The following is a 19570-nucleotide window of genomic DNA, read 5'->3' as shown; positions in this document are numbered from 1 at the left end:
CATTTGTCAAAGTTATTTTTATTTATTTATTTTTTGCGGTGCAAAAGCTTACAGCACCTGGTATTCCCAGGCGGTCTCCCATCCAAGTACTAACCAGGCCCGACCCTGCTTAGCTTCCGAGATCGGACGAGATCGGGCGTTCTCAGGGTAGTATGGCCGTAAGCGAGAATTCCCTCCAACATTTTGCATTTTATACATGTGGTCTTTATTGTGGCAAATACTTCAATCCAAAAATACGTAACAAGAATCTGAAACTATAACCACAGTCACAAATGTGTCACAACAATCTACAATGCATGATTGAAGTCACAGATATATGACAAATATCAGCAAATGTGTACAATGATTTGTTGGCACATACACATGGTTAAATGCGGACAAAAATCCGTAGATGGGCGACCTGTAAAAACGGGACCTTTTGATTGGCTGTGTTCTTACAGGTGACGTTTGCTACAGTCCTGCCGCGGACGACTCGCAAATGCGTGTGCTGATTTGCAAATGCGTGTCAGGAGACGTGTGTGGCTCCGTAGCTACACATTCGGACCACATGGGGGCACTAATATTATACCAGCCCCGTACCACCAATATATACACCAATAACTTGGGGGGGCGTTCACTGCTATCCACCCATGGTCATGTACCATTTATTTGACATTATTTAAATTAAATTGGAATAAATGGAAGAATAAAGTGGAACTAATAAAATAAGAACCAATGATATAACCAGTGAAGCTAAAAAAAATGAATGAAGCTTCTCCACACCTGCTAATTGCCACATTAACTATACTTCCCTTTATTGCATTCAGTAAACACCATTTTTTAAAATTGATTCATTAACTTTTTATTTAGTAAACACTCACTGCACCAACCCAACCGGACTGCATCGGGTCATATGTCTGCTACACCTGTAGACTCCGAGGGTACCCTTTTGGTCAATGTGTGGCTCCGGAGCCACAGTCAAGTCTCCAGACACGCATTTGCAAATTGCCACACGCATTTGCGAGTCGTCCACGGCGAGACTGTAGCAACACCCAAAGGCAGAGGACGCTGAATGTTGGCATTTTGTGCTCTCAGCCTGTCAGGCGAATATGTGGAAATTTATAAAAAAGCAGCTCGCATACTTGCTTACATTTGTCAAAGTTATTTTTATTTATTTATTTTTTGCGGTGCAAAAGCTTACAGCACCTGGTATTCCCAGGCGGTCTCCCATCCAAGTACTAACCAGGCCCGACCCTGCTTAGCTTCCGAGATCGGACGAGATCGGGCGTTCTCAGGGTAGTATGGCCGTAAGCGAGAATTCCCTCCAAAATTTTGCATTTTATACATGTGGTCTTTATTGTGGCAAATACTTCAATCCAAAAATACGTAACTAGAATCTGAAACTATAACCACAGTCACAAATGTGTCACAACAATCTACAATGCATGATTGAAGTCACAGATATATGACAAATATCAGCAAATGTGTACAATGATTTGTTGGCATATACACATGGTTAAATGCGGACAAAAATCCGTAGATGGGCGACCTGTAAAAACGGGACCTTTTGATTGGCTGTGTTCTTACAGGTGACGTTTGCTACAGTCCTGCCGCGGACGACTCGCAAATGCGTGTGCTGATTTGCAAATGCGTGTCAGGAGACGTGTGTGGCTCCGTAGCTACACATTCGGACCACATGGGGGCACTAATATTATACCAGCCCCGTACCACCAATATATACACCAATAACTTGGGGGGGCGTTCACTGCTATCCACCCATGGTCATGTACCATTTATTTGACATTATTTAAATTAAATTGGAATAAATGGAAGAATAAAGTGGAACTAATAAAATAAGAACCAATGATATAACCAGTGAAGCTAAAAAAAATGAATGAAGCTTCTCCACACCTGCTAATTGCCACATTAACTATACTTCCCTTTATTGCATTCAGTAAACACCATTTTTTAAAATTGATTCATTAACTTTTTATTTAGTAAACACTCACTGCACCAACCCAACCGGACTGCATCGGGTCATATGTCTGCTACACCTGTAGACTCCGAGGGTACCCTTTTGGTCAATGTGTGGCTCCGGAGCCACAGTCAAGTCTCCAGACACGCATTTGCAAATTGCCACACGCATTTGCGAGTCGTCCACGGCGAGACTGTAGCAACACCCAAAGGCAGAGGACGCCGAATGTTGGCATTTTGTGCTCTCAGCCTGTCAGGCGAATATGTGGAAATTTATAAAAAAGCAGCTCGCATACTTGCTTACATTTGTCAAAGTTATTTTTATTTATTTATTTTTTGCGGTGCAAAAGCTTACAGCACCTGGTATTCCCAGGCGGTCTCCCATCCAAGTACTAACCAGGCCCGACCCTGCTTAGCTTCCGAGATCGGACGAGATCGGGCGTTCTCAGGGTAGTATGGCCGTAAGCGAGAATTCCCTCCAACATTTTGCATTTTATACATGTGGTCTTTATTGTGGCAAATACTTCAATCCAAAAATACGTAACAAGAATCTGAAACTATAACCACAGTCACAAATGTGTCACAACAATCTACAATGCATGATTGAAGTCACAGATATATGACAAATATCAGCAAATGTGTACAATGATTTGTTGGCACATACACATGGTTAAATGCGGACAAAAATCCGTAGATGGGCGACCTGTAAAAACGGGACCTTTTGATTGGCTGTGTTCTTACAGGTGACGTTTGCTACAGTCCTGCCGCGGACGACTCGCAAATGCGTGTGCTGATTTGCAAATGCGTGTCAGGAGACGTGTGTGGCTCCGTAGCTACACATTCGGACCACATGGGGGCACTAATATTATACCAGCCCCGTACCACCAATATATACACCAATAACTTGGGGGGGCGTTCACTGCTATCCACCCATGGTCATGTACCATTTATTTGACATTATTTAAATTAAATTGGAATAAATGGAAGAATAAAGTGGAACTAATAAAATAAGAACCAATGATATAACCAGTGAAGCTAAAAAAAATGAATGAAGCTTCTCCACACCTGCTAATTGCCACATTAACTATACTTCCCTTTATTGCATTCAGTAAACACCATTTTTTAAAATTGATTCATTAACTTTTTATTTAGTAAACACTCACTGCACCAACCCAACCGGACTGCATCGGGTCATATGTCTGCTACACCTGTAGACTCCGAGGGTACCCTTTTGGTCAATGTGTGGCTCCGGAGCCACAGTCAAGTCTCCAGACACGCATTTGCAAATTGCCACACGCATTTGCGAGTCGTCCACGGCGAGACTGTAGCAACACCCAAAGGCAGAGGACGCCGAATGTTGGCATTTTGTGCTCTCAGCCTGTCAGGCGAATATGTGGAAATTTATAAAAAAGCAGCTCGCATACTTGCTTACATTTGTCAAAGTTATTTTTATTTATTTATTTTTTGCGGTGCAAAAGCTTACAGCACCTGGTATTCCCAGGCGGTCTCCCATCCAAGTACTAACCAGGCCCGACCCTGCTTAGCTTCCGAGATCGGACGAGATCGGGCGTTCTCAGGGTAGTATGGCCGTAAGCGAGAATTCCCTCCAAAATTTTGCATTTTATACATGTGGTCTTTATTGTGGCAAATACTTCAATCCAAAAATACGTAACTAGAATCTGAAACTATAACCACAGTCACAAATGTGTCACAACAATCTACAATGCATGATTGAAGTCACAGATATATGACAAATATCAGCAAATGTGTACAATGATTTGTTGGCATATACACATGGTTAAATGCGGACAAAAATCCGTAGATGGGCGACCTGTAAAAACGGGACCTTTTGATTGGCTGTGTTCTTACAGGTGACGTTTGCTACAGTCCTGCCGCGGACGACTCGCAAATGCGTGTGCTGATTTGCAAATGCGTGTCAGGAGACGTGTGTGGCTCCGTAGCTACACATTCGGACCACATGGGGGCACTAATATTATACCAGCCCCGTACCACCAATATATACACCAATAACTTGGGGGGGCGTTCACTGCTATCCACCCATGGTCATGTACCATTTATTTGACATTATTTAAATTAAATTGGAATAAATGGAAGAATAAAGTGGAACTAATAAAATAAGAACCAATGATATAACCAGTGAAGCTAAAAAAAATGAATGAAGCTTCTCCACACCTGCTAATTGCCACATTAACTATACTTCCCTTTATTGCATTCAGTAAACACCATTTTTTAAAATTGATTCATTAACTTTTTATTTAGTAAACACTCACTGCACCAACCCAACCGGACTGCATCGGGTCATATGTCTGCTACACCTGTAGACTCCGAGGGTACCCTTTTGGTCAATGTGTGGCTCCGGAGCCACAGTCAAGTCTCCAGACACGCATTTGCAAATTGCCACACGCATTTGCGAGTCGTCCACGGCGAGACTGTAGCAACACCCAAAGGCAGAGGACGCCGAATGTTGGCATTTTGTGCTCTCAGCCTGTCAGGCGAATATGTGGAAATTTATAAAAAAGCAGCTCGCATACTTGCTTACATTTGTCAAAGTTATTTTTATTTATTTATTTTTTGCGGTGCAAAAGCTTACAGCACCTGGTATTCCCAGGCGGTCTCCCATCCAAGTACTAACCAGGCCCGACCCTGCTTAGCTTCCGAGATCGGACGAGATCGGGCGTTCTCAGGGTAGTATGGCCGTAAGCGAGAATTCCCTCCAACATTTTGCATTTTATACATGTGGTCTTTATTGTGGCAAATACTTCAATCCAAAAATACGTAACAAGAATCTGAAACTATAACCACAGTCACAAATGTGTCACAACAATCTACAATGCATGATTGAAGTCACAGATATATGACAAATATCAGCAAATGTGTACAATGATTTGTTGGCACATACACATGGTTAAATGCGGACAAAAATCCGTAGATGGGCGACCTGTAAAAACGGGACCTTTTGATTGGCTGTGTTCTTACAGGTGACGTTTGCTACAGTCCTGCCGCGGACGACTCGCAAATGCGTGTGCTGATTTGCAAATGCGTGTCAGGAGACGTGTGTGGCTCCGTAGCTACACATTCGGACCACATGGGGGCACTAATATTATACCAGCCCCGTACCACCAATATATACACCAATAACTTGGGGGGGCGTTCACTGCTATCCACCCATGGTCATGTACCATTTATTTGACATTATTTAAATTAAATTGGAATAAATGGAAGAATAAAGTGGAACTAATAAAATAAGAACCAATGATATAACCAGTGAAGCTAAAAAAAATGAATGAAGCTTCTCCACACCTGCTAATTGCCACATTAACTATACTTCCCTTTATTGCATTCAGTAAACACCATTTTTTAAAATTGATTCATTAACTTTTTATTTAGTAAACACTCACTGCACCAACCCAACCGGACTGCATCGGGTCATATGTCTGCTACACCTGTAGACTCCGAGGGTACCCTTTTGGTCAATGTGTGGCTCCGGAGCCACAGTCAAGTCTCCAGACACGCATTTGCAAATTGCCACACGCATTTGCGAGTCGTCCACGGCGAGACTGTAGCAACACCCAAAGGCAGAGGACGCCGAATGTTGGCATTTTGTGCTCTCAGCCTGTCAGGCGAATATGTGGAAATTTATAAAAAAGCAGCTCGCATACTTGCTTACATTTGTCAAAGTTATTTTTATTTATTTATTTTTTGCGGTGCAAAAGCTTACAGCACCTGGTATTCCCAGGCGGTCTCCCATCCAAGTACTAACCAGGCCCGACCCTGCTTAGCTTCCGAGATCGGACGAGATCGGGCGTTCTCAGGGTAGTATGGCCGTAAGCGAGAATTCCCTCCAACATTTTGCATTTTATACATGTGGTCTTTATTGTGGCAAATACTTCAATCCAAAAATACGTAACAAGAATCTGAAACTATAACCACAGTCACAAATGTGTCACAACAATCTACAATGCATGATTGAAGTCACAGATATATGACAAATATCAGCAAATGTGTACAATGATTTGTTGGCACATACACATGGTTAAATGCGGACAAAAATCCGTAGATGGGCGACCTGTAAAAACGGGACCTTTTGATTGGCTGTGTTCTTACAGGTGACGTTTGCTACAGTCCTGCCGCGGACGACTCGCAAATGCGTGTGCTGATTTGCAAATGCGTGTCAGGAGACGTGTGTGGCTCCGTAGCTACACATTCGGACCACATGGGGGCACTAATATTATACCAGCCCCGTACCACCAATATATACACCAATAACTTGGGGGGGCGTTCACTGCTATCCACCCATGGTCATGTACCATTTATTTGACATTATTTAAATTAAATTGGAATAAATGGAAGAATAAAGTGGAACTAATAAAATAAGAACCAATGATATAACCAGTGAAGCTAAAAAAAATGAATGAAGCTTCTCCACACCTGCTAATTGCCACATTAACTATACTTCCCTTTATTGCATTCAGTAAACACCATTTTTTAAAATTGATTCATTAACTTTTTATTTAGTAAACACTCACTGCACCAACCCAACCGGACTGCATCGGGTCATATGTCTGCTACACCTGTAGACTCCGAGGGTACCCTTTTGGTCAATGTGTGGCTCCGGAGCCACAGTCAAGTCTCCAGACACGCATTTGCAAATTGCCACACGCATTTGCGAGTCGTCCACGGCGAGACTGTAGCAACACCCAAAGGCAGAGGACGCTGAATGTTGGCATTTTGTGCTCTCAGCCTGTCAGGCGAATATGTGGAAATTTATAAAAAAGCAGCTCGCATACTTGCTTACATTTGTCAAAGTTATTTTTATTTATTTATTTTTTGCGGTGCAAAAGCTTACAGCACCTGGTATTCCCAGGCGGTCTCCCATCCAAGTACTAACCAGGCCCGACCCTGCTTAGCTTCCGAGATCGGACGAGATCGGGCGTTCTCAGGGTAGTATGGCCGTAAGCGAGAATTCCCTCCAAAATTTTGCATTTTATACATGTGGTCTTTATTGTGGCAAATACTTCAATCCAAAAATACGTAACTAGAATCTGAAACTATAACCACAGTCACAAATGTGTCACAACAATCTACAATGCATGATTGAAGTCACAGATATATGACAAATATCAGCAAATGTGTACAATGATTTGTTGGCACATACACATGGTTAAATGCGGACAAAAATCCGTAGATGGGCGACCTGTAAAAACGGGACCTTTTGATTGGCTGTGTTCTTACAGGTGACGTTTGCTACAGTCCTGCCGCGGACGACTCGCAAATGCGTGTGCTGATTTGCAAATGCGTGTCAGGAGACGTGTGTGGCTCCGTAGCTACACATTCGGACCACATGGGGGCACTAATATTATACCAGCCCCGTACCACCAATATATACACCAATAACTTGGGGGGGCGTTCACTGCTATCCACCCATGGTCATGTACCATTTATTTGACATTATTTAAATTAAATTGGAATAAATGGAAGAATAAAGTGGAACTAATAAAATAAGAACCAATGATATAACCAGTGAAGCTAAAAAAAATGAATGAAGCTTCTCCACACCTGCTAATTGCCACATTAACTATACTTCCCTTTATTGCATTCAGTAAACACCATTTTTTAAAATTGATTCATTAACTTTTTATTTAGTAAACACTCACTGCACCAACCCAACCGGACTGCATCGGGTCATATGTCTGCTACACCTGTAGACTCCGAGGGTACCCTTTTGGTCAATGTGTGGCTCCGGAGCCACAGTCAAGTCTCCAGACACGCATTTGCAAATTGCCACACGCATTTGCGAGTCGTCCACGGCGAGACTGTAGCAACACCCAAAGGCAGAGGACGCTGAATGTTGGCATTTTGTGCTCTCAGCCTGTCAGGCGAATATGTGGAAATTTATAAAAAAAAGCAGCTCGCATACTTGCTTACATTTGTCAAAGTTATTTTTATTTATTTATTTTTTGCGGTGCAAAAGCTTACAGCACCTGGTATTCCCAGGCGGTCTCCCATCCAAGTACTAACCAGGCCCGACCCTGCTTAGCTTCCGAGATCGGACGAGATCGGGCGTTCTCAGGGTAGTATGGCCGTAAGCGAGAATTCCCTCCAAAATTTTGCACTTTATACATGTGGTCTTTATTGTGGCAAATACTTCAATCCAAAAATACGTAACAAGAATCTGAAACTATAACCACAGTCACATATGTGTCACAACAATCTACAATGCATGATTGAAGTCACAGATATATGACAAATATCAGCAAATGTGTACAATGATTTGTTGGCACATACACATGGTTAAATGCGGACAAAAATCCGTAGATGGGCGACCTGTAAAAACGGGACCTTTTGATTGGCTGTGTTCTTACAGGTGACGTTTGCTACAGTCCTGCCGCGGACGACTCGCAAATGCGTGTGCTGATTTGCAAATGCGTGTCAGGAGACGTGTGTGGCTCCGTAGCTACACATTCGGACCACATGGGGGCACTAATATTATACCAGCCCCGTACCACCAATATATACACCAATAACTTGGGGGGGCGTTCACTGCTATCCACCCATGGTCATGTACCATTTATTTGACATTATTTAAATTAAATTGGAATAAATGGAAGAATAAAGTGGAACTAATAAAATAAGAACCAATGATATAACCAGTGAAGCTAAAAAAAATGAATGAAGCTTCTCCACACCTGCTAATTGCGACATTAACTATACTTCCCTTTATTGCATTCAGTAAACACCATTTTTTAAAATTGATTCATTAACTTTTTATTTAGTAAACACTCACTGCACCAACCCAACCGGACTGCATCGGGTCATATGTCTGCTACACCTGTAGACTCCGAGGGTACCATTTTGGTCAATGTGTGGCTCCGGAGCCACAGTCAAGTCTCCAGACACGCATTTGCAAATTGCCACACGCATTTGCGAGTCGTCCACGGCGAGACTGTAGCAACACCCAAAGGCAGAGGACGCTGAATGTTGGCATTTTGTGCTCTCAGCCTGTCAGGCGAATATGTGGAAATTTATAAAAAAGCAGCTCGCATACTTGCTTACATTTGTCAAAGTTATTTTTATTTATTTATTTTTTGCGGTGCAAAAGCTTACAGCACCTGGTATTCCCAGGCGGTCTCCCATCCAAGTACTAACCAGGCCCGACCCTGCTTAGCTTCCGAGATCGGACGAGATCGGGCGTTCTCAGGGTAGTATGGCCGTAAGCGAGAATTCCCTCCAAAATTTTGCATTTTATACATGTGGTCTTTATTGTGGCAAATACTTCAATCCAAAAATACGTAACTAGAATCTGAAACTATAACCACAGTCACAAATGTGTCACAACAATCTACAATGCATGATTGAAGTCACAGATATATGACAAATATCAGCAAATGTGTACAATGATTTGTTGGCACATACACATGGTTAAATGCGGACAAAAATCCGTAGATGGGCGACCTGTAAAAACGGGACCTTTTGATTGGCTGTGTTCTTACAGGTGACGTTTGCTACAGTCCTGCCGCGGACGACTCGCAAATGCGTGTGCTGATTTGCAAATGCGTGTCAGGAGACGTGTGTGGCTCCGTAGCTACACATTCGGACCACATGGGGGCACTAATATTATACCAGCCCCGTACCACCAATATATACACCAATAACTTGGGGGGGCGTTCACTGCTATCCACCCATGGTCATGTACCATTTATTTGACATTATTTAAATTAAATTGGAATAAATGGAAGAATAAAGTGGAACTAATAAAATAAGAACCAATGATATAACCAGTGAAGCTAAAAAAAATGAATGAAGCTTCTCCACACCTGCTAATTGCCACATTAACTATACTTCCCTTTATTGCATTCAGTAAACACCATTTTTTAAAATTGATTCATTAACTTTTTATTTAGTAAACACTCACTGCACCAACCCAACCGGACTGCATCGGGTCATATGTCTGCTACACCTGTAGACTCCGAGGGTACCCTTTTGGTCAATGTGTGGCTCCGGAGCCACAGTCAAGTCTCCAGACACGCATTTGCAAATTGCCACACGCATTTGCGAGTCGTCCACGGCGAGACTGTAGCAACACCCAAAGGCAGAGGACGCTGAATGTTGGCATTTTGTGCTCTCAGCCTGTCAGGCGAATATGTGGAAATTTATAAAAAAGCAGCTCGCATACTTGCTTACATTTGTCAAAGTTATTTTTATTTATTTATTTTTTTCGGTGCAAAAGCTTACAGCACCTGGTATTCCCAGGCGGTCTCCCATCCAAGTACTAACCAGGCCCGACCCTGCTTAGCTTCCGAGATCGGACGAGATCGGGCGTTCTCAGGGTAGTATGGCCGTAAGCGAGAATTCCCTCCAAAATTTTGCATTTTATACATGTGGTCTTTATTGTGGCAAATACTTCAATCCAAAAATACGTAACTAGAATCTGAAACTATAACCACAGTCACAAATGTGTCACAACAATCTACAATGCATGATTGAAGTCACAGATATATGACAAATATCAGCAAATGTGTACAATGATTTGTTGGCACATACACATGGTTAAATGCGGACAAAAATCCGTAGATGGGCGACCTGTAAAAACGGGACCTTTTGATTGGCTGTGTTCTTACAGGTGACGTTTGCTACAGTCCTGCCGCGGACGACTCGCAAATGCGTGTGCTGATTTTCAAATGCGTGTCAGGAGACGTGTGTGGCTCCGTAGCTACACATTCGGACCACATGGGGGCACTAATATTATACCAGCCCCGTACCACCAATATATACACCAATAACTTGGGGGGGCGTTCACTGCTATCCACCCATGGTCATGTACCATTTATTTGACATTATTTAAATTAAATTGGAATAAATGGAAGAATAAAGTGGAACTAATAAAATAAGAACCAATGATATAACCAGTGAAGCTAAAAAAAATGAATGAAGCTTCTCCACACCTGCTAATTGCCACATTAACTATACTTCCCTTTATTGCATTCAGTAAACACCATTTTTTAAAATTGATTCATTAACTTTTTATTTAGTAAACACTCACTGCACCAACCCAACCGGACTGCATCGGGTCATATGTCTGCTACACCTGTAGACTCCGAGGGTACCCTTTTGGTCAATGTGTGGCTCCGGAGCCACAGTCAAGTCTCCAGACACGCATTTGCAAATTGCCACACGCATTTGCGAGTCGTCCACGGCGAGACTGTAGCAACACCCAAAGGCAGAGGACGCCGAATGTTGGCATTTTGTGCTCTCAGCCTGTCAGGCGAATATGTGGAAATTTATAAAAAAGCAGCTCGCATACTTGCTTACATTTGTCAAAGTTATTTTTATTTATTTATTTTTTGCGGTGCAAAAGCTTACAGCACCTGGTATTCCCAGGCGGTCTCCCATCCAAGTACTAACCAGGCCCGACCCTGCTTAGCTTCCGAGATCGGACGAGATCGGGCGTTCTCAGGGTAGTATGGCCGTAAGCGAGAATTCCCTCCAACATTTTGCATTTTATACATGTGGTCTTTATTGTGGCAAATACTTCAATCCAAAAATACGTAACAAGAATCTGAAACTATAACCACAGTCACAAATGTGTCACAACAATCTACAATGCATGATTGAAGTCACAGATATATGACAAATATCAGCAAATGTGTACAATGATTTGTTGGCACATACACATGGTTAAATGCGGACAAAAATCCGTAGATGGGCGACCTGTAAAAACGGGACCTTTTGATTGGCTGTGTTCTTACAGGTGACGTTTGCTACAGTCCTGCCGCGGACGACTCGCAAATGCGTGTGCTGATTTGCAAATGCGTGTCAGGAGACGTGTGTGGCTCCGTAGCTACACATTCGGACCACATGGGGGCACTAATATTATACCAGCCCCGTACCACCAATATATACACCAATAACTTGGGGGGGCGTTCACTGCTATCCACCCATGGTCATGTACCATTTATTTGACATTATTTAAATTAAATTGGAATAAATGGAAGAATAAAGTGGAACTAATAAAATAAGAACCAATGATATAACCAGTGAAGCTAAAAAAAATGAATGAAGCTTCTCCACACCTGCTAATTGCCACATTAACTATACTTCCCTTTATTGCATTCAGTAAACACCATTTTTTAAAATTGATTCATTAACTTTTTATTTAGTAAACACTCACTGCACCAACCCAACCGGACTGCATCGGGTCATATGTCTGCTACACCTGTAGACTCCGAGGGTACCCTTTTGGTCAATGTGTGGCTCCGGAGCCACAGTCAAGTCTCCAGACACGCATTTGCAAATTGCCACACGCATTTGCGAGTCGTCCACGGCGAGACTGTAGCAACACCCAAAGGCAGAGGACGCTGAATGTTGGCATTTTGTGCTCTCAGCCTGTCAGGCGAATATGTGGAAATTTATAAAAAAGCAGCTCGCATACTTGCTTACATTTGTCAAAGTTATTTTTATTTATTTATTTTTTGCGGTGCAAAAGCTTACAGCACCTGGTATTCCCAGGCGGTCTCCCATCCAAGTACTAACCAGGCCCGACCCTGCTTAGCTTCCGAGATCGGACGAGATCGGGCGTTCTCAGGGTAGTATGGCCGTAAGCGAGAATTCCCTCCAAAATTTTGCATTTTATACATGTGGTCTTTATTGTGGCAAATACTTCAATCCAAAAATACGTAACAAGAATCTGAAACTATAACCACAGTCACATATGTGTCACAACAATCTACAATGCATGATTGAAGTCACAGATATATGACAAATATCAGCAAATGTGTACAATGATTTGTTGGCACATACACATGGTTAAATGCGGACAAAAATCCGTAGATGGGCGACCTGTAAAAACGGGACCTTTTGATTGGCTGTGTTCTTACAGGTGACGTTTGCTACAGTCCTGCCGCGGACGACTCGCAAATGCGTGTGCTGATTTGCAAATGCGTGTCAGGAGACGTGTGTGGCTCCGTAGCTACACATTCGGACCACATGGGGGCACTAATATTATACCAGCCCCGTACCACCAATATATACACCAATAACTTGGGGGGGCGTTCACTGCTATCCACCCATGGTCATGTACCATTTATTTGACATTATTTAAATTAAATTGGAATAAATGGAAGAATAAAGTGGAACTAATAAAATAAGAACCAATGATATAACCAGTGAAGCTAAAAAAAATGAATGAAGCTTCTCCACACCTGCTAATTGCGACATTAACTATACTTCCCTTTATTGCATTCAGTAAACACCATTTTTTAAAATTGATTCATTAACTTTTTATTTAGTAAACACTCACTGCACCAACCCAACCGGACTGCATCGGGTCATATGTCTGCTACACCTGTAGACTCCGAGGGTACCATTTTGGTCAATGTGTGGCTCCGGAGCCACAGTCAAGTCTCCAGACACGCATTTGCAAATTGCCACACGCATTTGCGAGTCGTCCACGGCGAGACTGTAGCAACACCCAAAGGCAGAGGACGCTGAATGTTGGCATTTTGTGCTCTCAGCCTGTCAGGCGAATATGTGGAAATTTATAAAAAAGCAGCTCGCATACTTGCTTACATTTGTCAAAGTTATTTTTATTTATTTATTTTTTGCGGTGCAAAAGCTTACAGCACCTGGTATTCCCAGGCGGTCTCCCATCCAAGTACTAACCAGGCCCGACCCTGCTTAGCTTCCGAGATCGGACGAGATCGGGCGTTCTCAGGGTAGTATGGCCGTAAGCGAGAATTCCCTCCAAAATTTTGCATTTTATACATGTGGTCTTTATTGTGGCAAATACTTCAATCCAAAAATACGTAACAAGAATCTGAAACTATAACCACAGTCACATATGTGTCACAACAATCTACAATGCATGATTGAAGTCACAGATATATGACAAATATCAGCAAATGTGTACAATGATTTGTTGGCACATACACATGGTTAAATGCGGACAAAAATCCGTAGATGGGCGACCTGTAAAAACGGGACCTTTTGATTGGCTGTGTTCTTACAGGTGACGTTTGCTACAGTCCTGCCGCGGACGACTCGCAAATGCGTGTGCTGATTTGCAAATGCGTGTCAGGAGACGTGTGTGGCTCCGTAGCTACACATTCGGACCACATGGGGGCACTAATATTATACCAGCCCCGTACCACCAATATATACACCAATAACTTGGGGGGGCGTTCACTGCTATCCACCCATGGTCATGTACCATTTATTTGACATTATTTAAATTAAATTGGAATAAATGGAAGAATAAAGTGGAACTAATAAAATAAGAACCAATGATATAACCAGTGAAGCTAAAAAAAATGAATGAAGCTTCTCCACACCTGCTAATTGCGACATTAACTATACTTCCCTTTATTGCATTCAGTAAACACCATTTTTTAAAATTGATTCATTAACTTTTTATTTAGTAAACACTCACTGCACCAACCCAACCGGACTGCATCGGGTCATATGTCTGCTACACCTGTAGACTCCGAGGGTACCCTTTTGGTCAATGTGTGGCTCCGGAGCCACAGTCAAGTCTCCAGACACGCATTTGCAAATTGCCACACGCATTTGCGAGTCGTCCACGGCGAGACTGTAGCAACACCCAAAGGCAGAGGACGCTGAATGTTGGCATTTTGTGCTCTCAGCCTGTCAGGCGAATATGTGGAAATTTATAAAAAAGCAGCTCGCATACTTGCTTACATTTGTCAAAGTTGTTTTTATTTATTTATTTTTTGCGGTGCAAAAGCTTACAGCACCTGGTATTCCCAGGCGGTCTCCCATCCAAGTACTAACCAGGCCCGACCCTGCTTAGCTTCCGAGATCGGACGAGATCGGGCGTTCTCAGGGTAGTATGGCCGTAAGCGAGAATTCCCTCCAAAATTTTGCATTTTATACATGTGGTCTTTATTGTGGCAAATACTTCAATCCAAAAATACGTAACTAGAATCTGAAACTATAACCACAGTCACAAATGTGTCACAACAATCTACAATGCATGATTGAAGTCACAGATATATGACAAATATCAGCAAATGTGTACAATGATTTGTTGGCACATACACATGGTTAAATGCGGACAAAAATCCGTAGATGGGCGACCTGTAAAAACGGGACCTTTTGATTGGCTGTGTTCTTACAGGTGACGTTTGCTACAGTCCTGCCGCGGACGACTCGCAAATGCGTGTGCTGATTTGCAAATGCGTGTCAGGAGACGTGTGTGGCTCCGTAGCTACACATTCGGACCACATGGGGGCACTAATATTATACCAGCCCCGTACCACCAATATATACACCAATAACTTGGGGGGGCGTTCACTGCTATCCACCCATGGTCATGTACCATTTATTTGACATTATTTAAATTAAATTGGAATAAATGGAAGAATAAAGTGGAACTAATAAAATAAGAACCAATGATATAACCAGTGAAGCTAAAAAAAATGAATGAAGCTTCTCCACACCTGCTAATTGCGACATTAACTATACTTCCCTTTATTGCATTCAGTAAACACCATTTTTTAAAATTGATTCATTAACTTTTTATTTAGTAAACACTCACTGCACCAACCCAACCGGACTGCATCGGGTCATATGTCTGCTACACCTGTAGACTCCGAGGGTACCCTTTTGGTCAATGTGTGGCTCCGGAGCCACAGTCAAGTCTCCAGACACGCATTTGCAAATTGCCACACGCATTTGCGAGTCGTCCACGGCGAGACTGTAGCAACACCCAAAGGCAGAGGACGCTGAATGTTGGCATTTTGTGCTCTCAGCCTGTCAGGCGAATATGTGGAAATTTATAAAAAAGCAGCTCGCATACTTGCTTACATTTGTCAAAGTTATTTTTATTTATTTATTTTTTGCGGTGCAAAAGCTTACAGCACCTGGTATTCCCAGGCGGTCTCCCATCCAAGTACTAACCAGGCCCGACCCTGCTTAGCTTCCGAGATCGGACGAGATCGGGCGTTCTCAGGGTAGTATGGCCGTAAGCGAGAATTCCCTCCAAAATTTTGCATTTTATACATGTGGTCTTTATTGTGGCAAATACTTCAATCCAAAAATACGTAACAAGAATCTGAAACTATAACCACAGTCACAAATGTGTCACAACAATCTACAATGCATGATTGAAGTCACAGATATATGACAAATATCAGCAAATGTGTACAATGATTTGTTGGCACATACACATGGTTAAATGCGGACAAAAATCCGTAGATGGGCGACCTGTAAAAACGGGACCTTTTGATTGGCTGTGTTCTTACAGGTGACGTTTGCTACAGTCCTGCCGCGGACGACTCGCAAATGCGTGTGCTGATTTGCAAATGCGTGTCAGGAGACGTGTGTGGCTCCGTAGCTACACATTCGGACCACATGGGGGCACTAATATTATACCAGCCCCGTACCACCAATATATACACCAATAACTTGGGGGGGCGTTCACTGCTATCCACCCATGGTCATGTACCATTTATTTGACATTATTTAAATTAAATTGGAATAAATGGAAGAATAAAGTGGAACTAATAAAATAAGAACCAATGATATAACCAGTGAAGCTAAAAAAAATGAATGAAGCTTCTCCACACCTGCTAATTGCGACATTAACTATACTTCCCTTTATTGCATTCAGTAAACACCATTTTTTAAAATTGATTCATTAACTTTTTATTTAGTAAACACTCACTGCACCAACCCAACCGGACTGCATCGGGTCATATGTCTGCTACACCTGTAGACTCCGAGGGTACCCTTTTGGTCAATGTGTGGCTCCGGAGCCACAGTCAAGTCTCCAGACACGCATTTGCAAATTGCCACACGCATTTGCGAGTCGTCCACGGCGAGACTGTAGCAACACCCAAAGGCAGAGGACGCTGAATGTTGGCATTTTGTGCTCTCAGCCTGTCAGGCGAATATGTGGAAATTTATAAAAAAGCAGCTCGCATACTTGCTTACATTTGTCAAAGTTATTTTTATTTATTTATTTTTTGCGGTGCAAAAGCTTACAGCACCTGGTATTCCCAGGCGGTCTCCCATCCAAGTACTAACCAGGCCCGACCCTGCTTAGCTTCCGAGATCGGACGAGATCGGGCGTTCTCAGGGTAGTATGGCCGTAAGCGAGAATTCCCTCCAAAATTTTGCATTTTATACATGTGGTCTTTATTGTGGCAAATACTTCAATCCAAAAATACGTAACTAGAATCTGAAACTATAACCACAGTCACAAATGTGTCACAACAATCTACAATGCATGATTGAAGTCACAGATATATGACAAATATCAGCAAATGTGTACAATGATTTGTTGGCACATACACATGGTTAAATGCGGACAAAAATCCGTAGATGGGCGACCTGTAAAAACGGGACCTTTTGATTGGCTGTGTTCTTACAGGTGACGTTTGCTACAGTCCTGCCGCGGACGACTCGCAAATGCGTGTGCTGATTTGCAAATGCGTGTCAGGAGACGTGTGTGGCTCCGTAGCTACACATTCGGACCACATGGGGGCACTAATATTATACCAGCCCCGTACCACCAATATATACACCAATAACTTGGGGGGGCGTTCACTGCTATCCACCCATGGTCATGTACCATTTATTTGACATTATTTAAATTAAATTGGAATAAATGGAAGAATAAAGTGGAACTAATAAAATAAGAACCAATGATATAACCAGTGAAGCTAAAAAAAATGAATGAAGCTTCTCCACACCTGCTAATTGCCACATTAACTATACTTCCCTTTATTGCATTCAGTAAACACCATTTTTTAAAATTGATTCATTAACTTTTTATTTAGTAAACACTCACTGCACCAACCCAACCGGACTGCATCGGGTCATATGTCTGCTACACCTGTAGACTCCGAGGGTACCCTTTTGGTCAATGTGTGGCTCCGGAGCCACAGTCAAGTCTCCAGACACGCATTTGCAAATTGCCACACGCATTTGCGAGTCGTCCACGGCGAGACTGTAGCAACACCCAAAGGCAGAGGACGCTGAATGTTGGCATTTTGTGCTCTCAGCCTGTCAGGCGAATATGTGGAAATTTATAAAAAAGCAGCTCGCATACTTGCTTACATTTGTCAAAGTTATTTTTATTTATTTATTTTTTGCGGTGCAAAAGCTTACAGCACCTGGTATTCCCAGGCGGTCTCCCATCCAAGTACTAACCAGGCCCGACCCTGCTTAGCTTCCGAGATCGGACGAGATCGGGCGTTCTCAGGGTAGTATGGCCGTAAGCGAGAATTCCCTCCAAAATTTTGCATTTTATACATGTGGTCTTTATTGTGGCAAATACTTCAATCCAAAAATACGTAACAAGAATCTGAAACTATAACCACAGTCACAAATGTGTCACAACAATCTACAATGCATGATTGAAGTCACAGATATATGACAAATATCAGCAAATGTGTACAATGATTTGTTGGCACATACACATGGTTAAATGCGGACAAAAATCCGTAGATGGGCGACCTGTAAAAACGGGACCTTTTGATTGGCTGTGTTCTTACAGGTGACGTTTGCTACAGTCCTGCCGCGGACGACTCGCAAATGCGTGTGCTGATTTGCAAATGCGTGTCAGGAGACGTGTGTGGCTCCGTAGCTACACATTCGGACCACATGGGGGCACTAATATTATACCAGCCCCGTACCACCAATATATACACCAATAACTTGGGGGGGCGTTCACTGCTATCCACCCATGGTCATGTACCATTTATTTGACATTATTTAAATTAAATTGGAATAAATGGAAGAATAAAGTGGAACTAATAAAATAAGAACCAATGATATAACCAGTGAAGCTAAAAAAAATGAATGAAGCTTCTCCACACCTGCTAATTGCCACATTAACTATACTTCCCTTTATTGCATTCAGTAAACACCATTTTTTAAAATTGATTCATTAACTTTTTATTTAGTAAACACTCACTGCACCAACCCAACCGGACTGCATCGGGTCATATGTCTGCTACACCTGTAGACTCCGAGGGTACCCTTTTGGTCAATGTGTGGCTCCGGAGCCACAGTCAAGTCTCCAGACACGCATTTGCAAATTGCCACACGCATTTGCGAGTCGTCCACGGCGAGACTGTAGCAACACCCAAAGGCAGAGGACGCTGAATGTTGGCATTTTGTGCTCTCAGCCTGTCAGGCGAATATGTGGAAATTTATAAAAAAGCAGCTCGCATACTTGCTTACATTTGTCAAAGTTATTTTTATTTATTTATTTTTTGCGGTGCAAAAGCTTACAGCACCTGGTATTCCCAGGCGGTCTCCCATCCAAGTACTAACCAGGCCCGACCCTGCTTAGCTTCCGAGATCGGACGAGATCGGGCGTTCTCAGGGTAGTATGGCCGTAAGCGAGAATTCCCTCCAAAATTTTGCATTTTATACATGTGGTCTTTATTGTGGCAAATACTTCAATCCAAAAATACGTAACAAGAATCTGAAACTATAACCACAGTCACAAATGTGTCACAACAATCTACAATGCATGATTGAAGTCACAGATATATGACAAATATCAGCAAATGTGTACAATGATTTGTTGGCACATACACATGGTTAAATGCGGACAAAAATCCGTAGA

General features: G+C 42.5%; 18 non-coding genes across 18 annotated transcripts; all 18 read right to left on the bottom strand.

Annotated features, from left to right (window-relative positions):
* Window positions 1-45: 45 nt before the first annotated feature.
* On the bottom strand, window positions 46-164 carry LOC148336304 (5S ribosomal RNA). Its single transcript, XR_015843727.1, has one exon. It is a non-coding gene; the product is annotated as a 5S ribosomal RNA (ribosomal RNA).
* Window positions 165-1173: 1009 nt separating this feature from the next.
* LOC148336303 (5S ribosomal RNA) lies at window positions 1174-1292 on the bottom strand. The gene has a single exon (XR_015843726.1). It is a non-coding gene; the product is annotated as a 5S ribosomal RNA (ribosomal RNA).
* Window positions 1293-2301: 1009 nt separating this feature from the next.
* On the bottom strand, window positions 2302-2420 carry LOC148336302 (5S ribosomal RNA). The gene has a single exon (XR_015843725.1). It is a non-coding gene; the product is annotated as a 5S ribosomal RNA (ribosomal RNA).
* A 1009-nt stretch (window positions 2421-3429) lies between these two features.
* On the bottom strand, window positions 3430-3548 carry LOC148336301 (5S ribosomal RNA). Its single transcript, XR_015843724.1, has one exon. It is a non-coding gene; the product is annotated as a 5S ribosomal RNA (ribosomal RNA).
* Window positions 3549-4557: 1009 nt separating this feature from the next.
* LOC148336300 (5S ribosomal RNA) lies at window positions 4558-4676 on the bottom strand. Its single transcript, XR_015843723.1, has one exon. It is a non-coding gene; the product is annotated as a 5S ribosomal RNA (ribosomal RNA).
* Window positions 4677-5685: 1009 nt separating this feature from the next.
* Window positions 5686-5804, bottom strand: LOC148336299 (5S ribosomal RNA). The gene has a single exon (XR_015843721.1). It is a non-coding gene; the product is annotated as a 5S ribosomal RNA (ribosomal RNA).
* A 1009-nt stretch (window positions 5805-6813) lies between these two features.
* On the bottom strand, window positions 6814-6932 carry LOC148336298 (5S ribosomal RNA). Its single transcript, XR_015843720.1, has one exon. It is a non-coding gene; the product is annotated as a 5S ribosomal RNA (ribosomal RNA).
* A 1011-nt stretch (window positions 6933-7943) lies between these two features.
* LOC148336297 (5S ribosomal RNA) lies at window positions 7944-8062 on the bottom strand. The gene has a single exon (XR_015843719.1). It is a non-coding gene; the product is annotated as a 5S ribosomal RNA (ribosomal RNA).
* A 1009-nt stretch (window positions 8063-9071) lies between these two features.
* LOC148336296 (5S ribosomal RNA) lies at window positions 9072-9190 on the bottom strand. The gene has a single exon (XR_015843718.1). It is a non-coding gene; the product is annotated as a 5S ribosomal RNA (ribosomal RNA).
* A 1009-nt stretch (window positions 9191-10199) lies between these two features.
* On the bottom strand, window positions 10200-10318 carry LOC148336295 (5S ribosomal RNA). The gene has a single exon (XR_015843717.1). It is a non-coding gene; the product is annotated as a 5S ribosomal RNA (ribosomal RNA).
* A 1009-nt stretch (window positions 10319-11327) lies between these two features.
* LOC148336294 (5S ribosomal RNA) lies at window positions 11328-11446 on the bottom strand. The gene has a single exon (XR_015843716.1). It is a non-coding gene; the product is annotated as a 5S ribosomal RNA (ribosomal RNA).
* A 1009-nt stretch (window positions 11447-12455) lies between these two features.
* On the bottom strand, window positions 12456-12574 carry LOC148336293 (5S ribosomal RNA). Its single transcript, XR_015843715.1, has one exon. It is a non-coding gene; the product is annotated as a 5S ribosomal RNA (ribosomal RNA).
* Window positions 12575-13583: 1009 nt separating this feature from the next.
* Window positions 13584-13702, bottom strand: LOC148336292 (5S ribosomal RNA). Its single transcript, XR_015843714.1, has one exon. It is a non-coding gene; the product is annotated as a 5S ribosomal RNA (ribosomal RNA).
* A 1009-nt stretch (window positions 13703-14711) lies between these two features.
* LOC148336291 (5S ribosomal RNA) lies at window positions 14712-14830 on the bottom strand. Its single transcript, XR_015843713.1, has one exon. It is a non-coding gene; the product is annotated as a 5S ribosomal RNA (ribosomal RNA).
* A 1009-nt stretch (window positions 14831-15839) lies between these two features.
* On the bottom strand, window positions 15840-15958 carry LOC148336290 (5S ribosomal RNA). The gene has a single exon (XR_015843712.1). It is a non-coding gene; the product is annotated as a 5S ribosomal RNA (ribosomal RNA).
* A 1009-nt stretch (window positions 15959-16967) lies between these two features.
* On the bottom strand, window positions 16968-17086 carry LOC148336289 (5S ribosomal RNA). The gene has a single exon (XR_015843710.1). It is a non-coding gene; the product is annotated as a 5S ribosomal RNA (ribosomal RNA).
* A 1009-nt stretch (window positions 17087-18095) lies between these two features.
* On the bottom strand, window positions 18096-18214 carry LOC148336288 (5S ribosomal RNA). Its single transcript, XR_015843709.1, has one exon. It is a non-coding gene; the product is annotated as a 5S ribosomal RNA (ribosomal RNA).
* Window positions 18215-19223: 1009 nt separating this feature from the next.
* LOC148336287 (5S ribosomal RNA) lies at window positions 19224-19342 on the bottom strand. The gene has a single exon (XR_015843708.1). It is a non-coding gene; the product is annotated as a 5S ribosomal RNA (ribosomal RNA).
* Between the last annotated feature and the right edge of the window lie 228 nt (window positions 19343-19570).

Source organism: Idiotropiscis lumnitzeri, chromosome 5 (assembly GCF_059441095.1).
Source record: "Idiotropiscis lumnitzeri isolate Australia: NSW breed Sydney's pygmy pipehorse chromosome 5, RoL_Ilum_1.0, whole genome shotgun sequence".
NCBI lineage: Eukaryota > Metazoa > Chordata > Actinopteri > Syngnathiformes > Syngnathidae > Idiotropiscis > Idiotropiscis lumnitzeri.
This window is presented reverse-complemented; position numbering and strand designations above follow the sequence as displayed.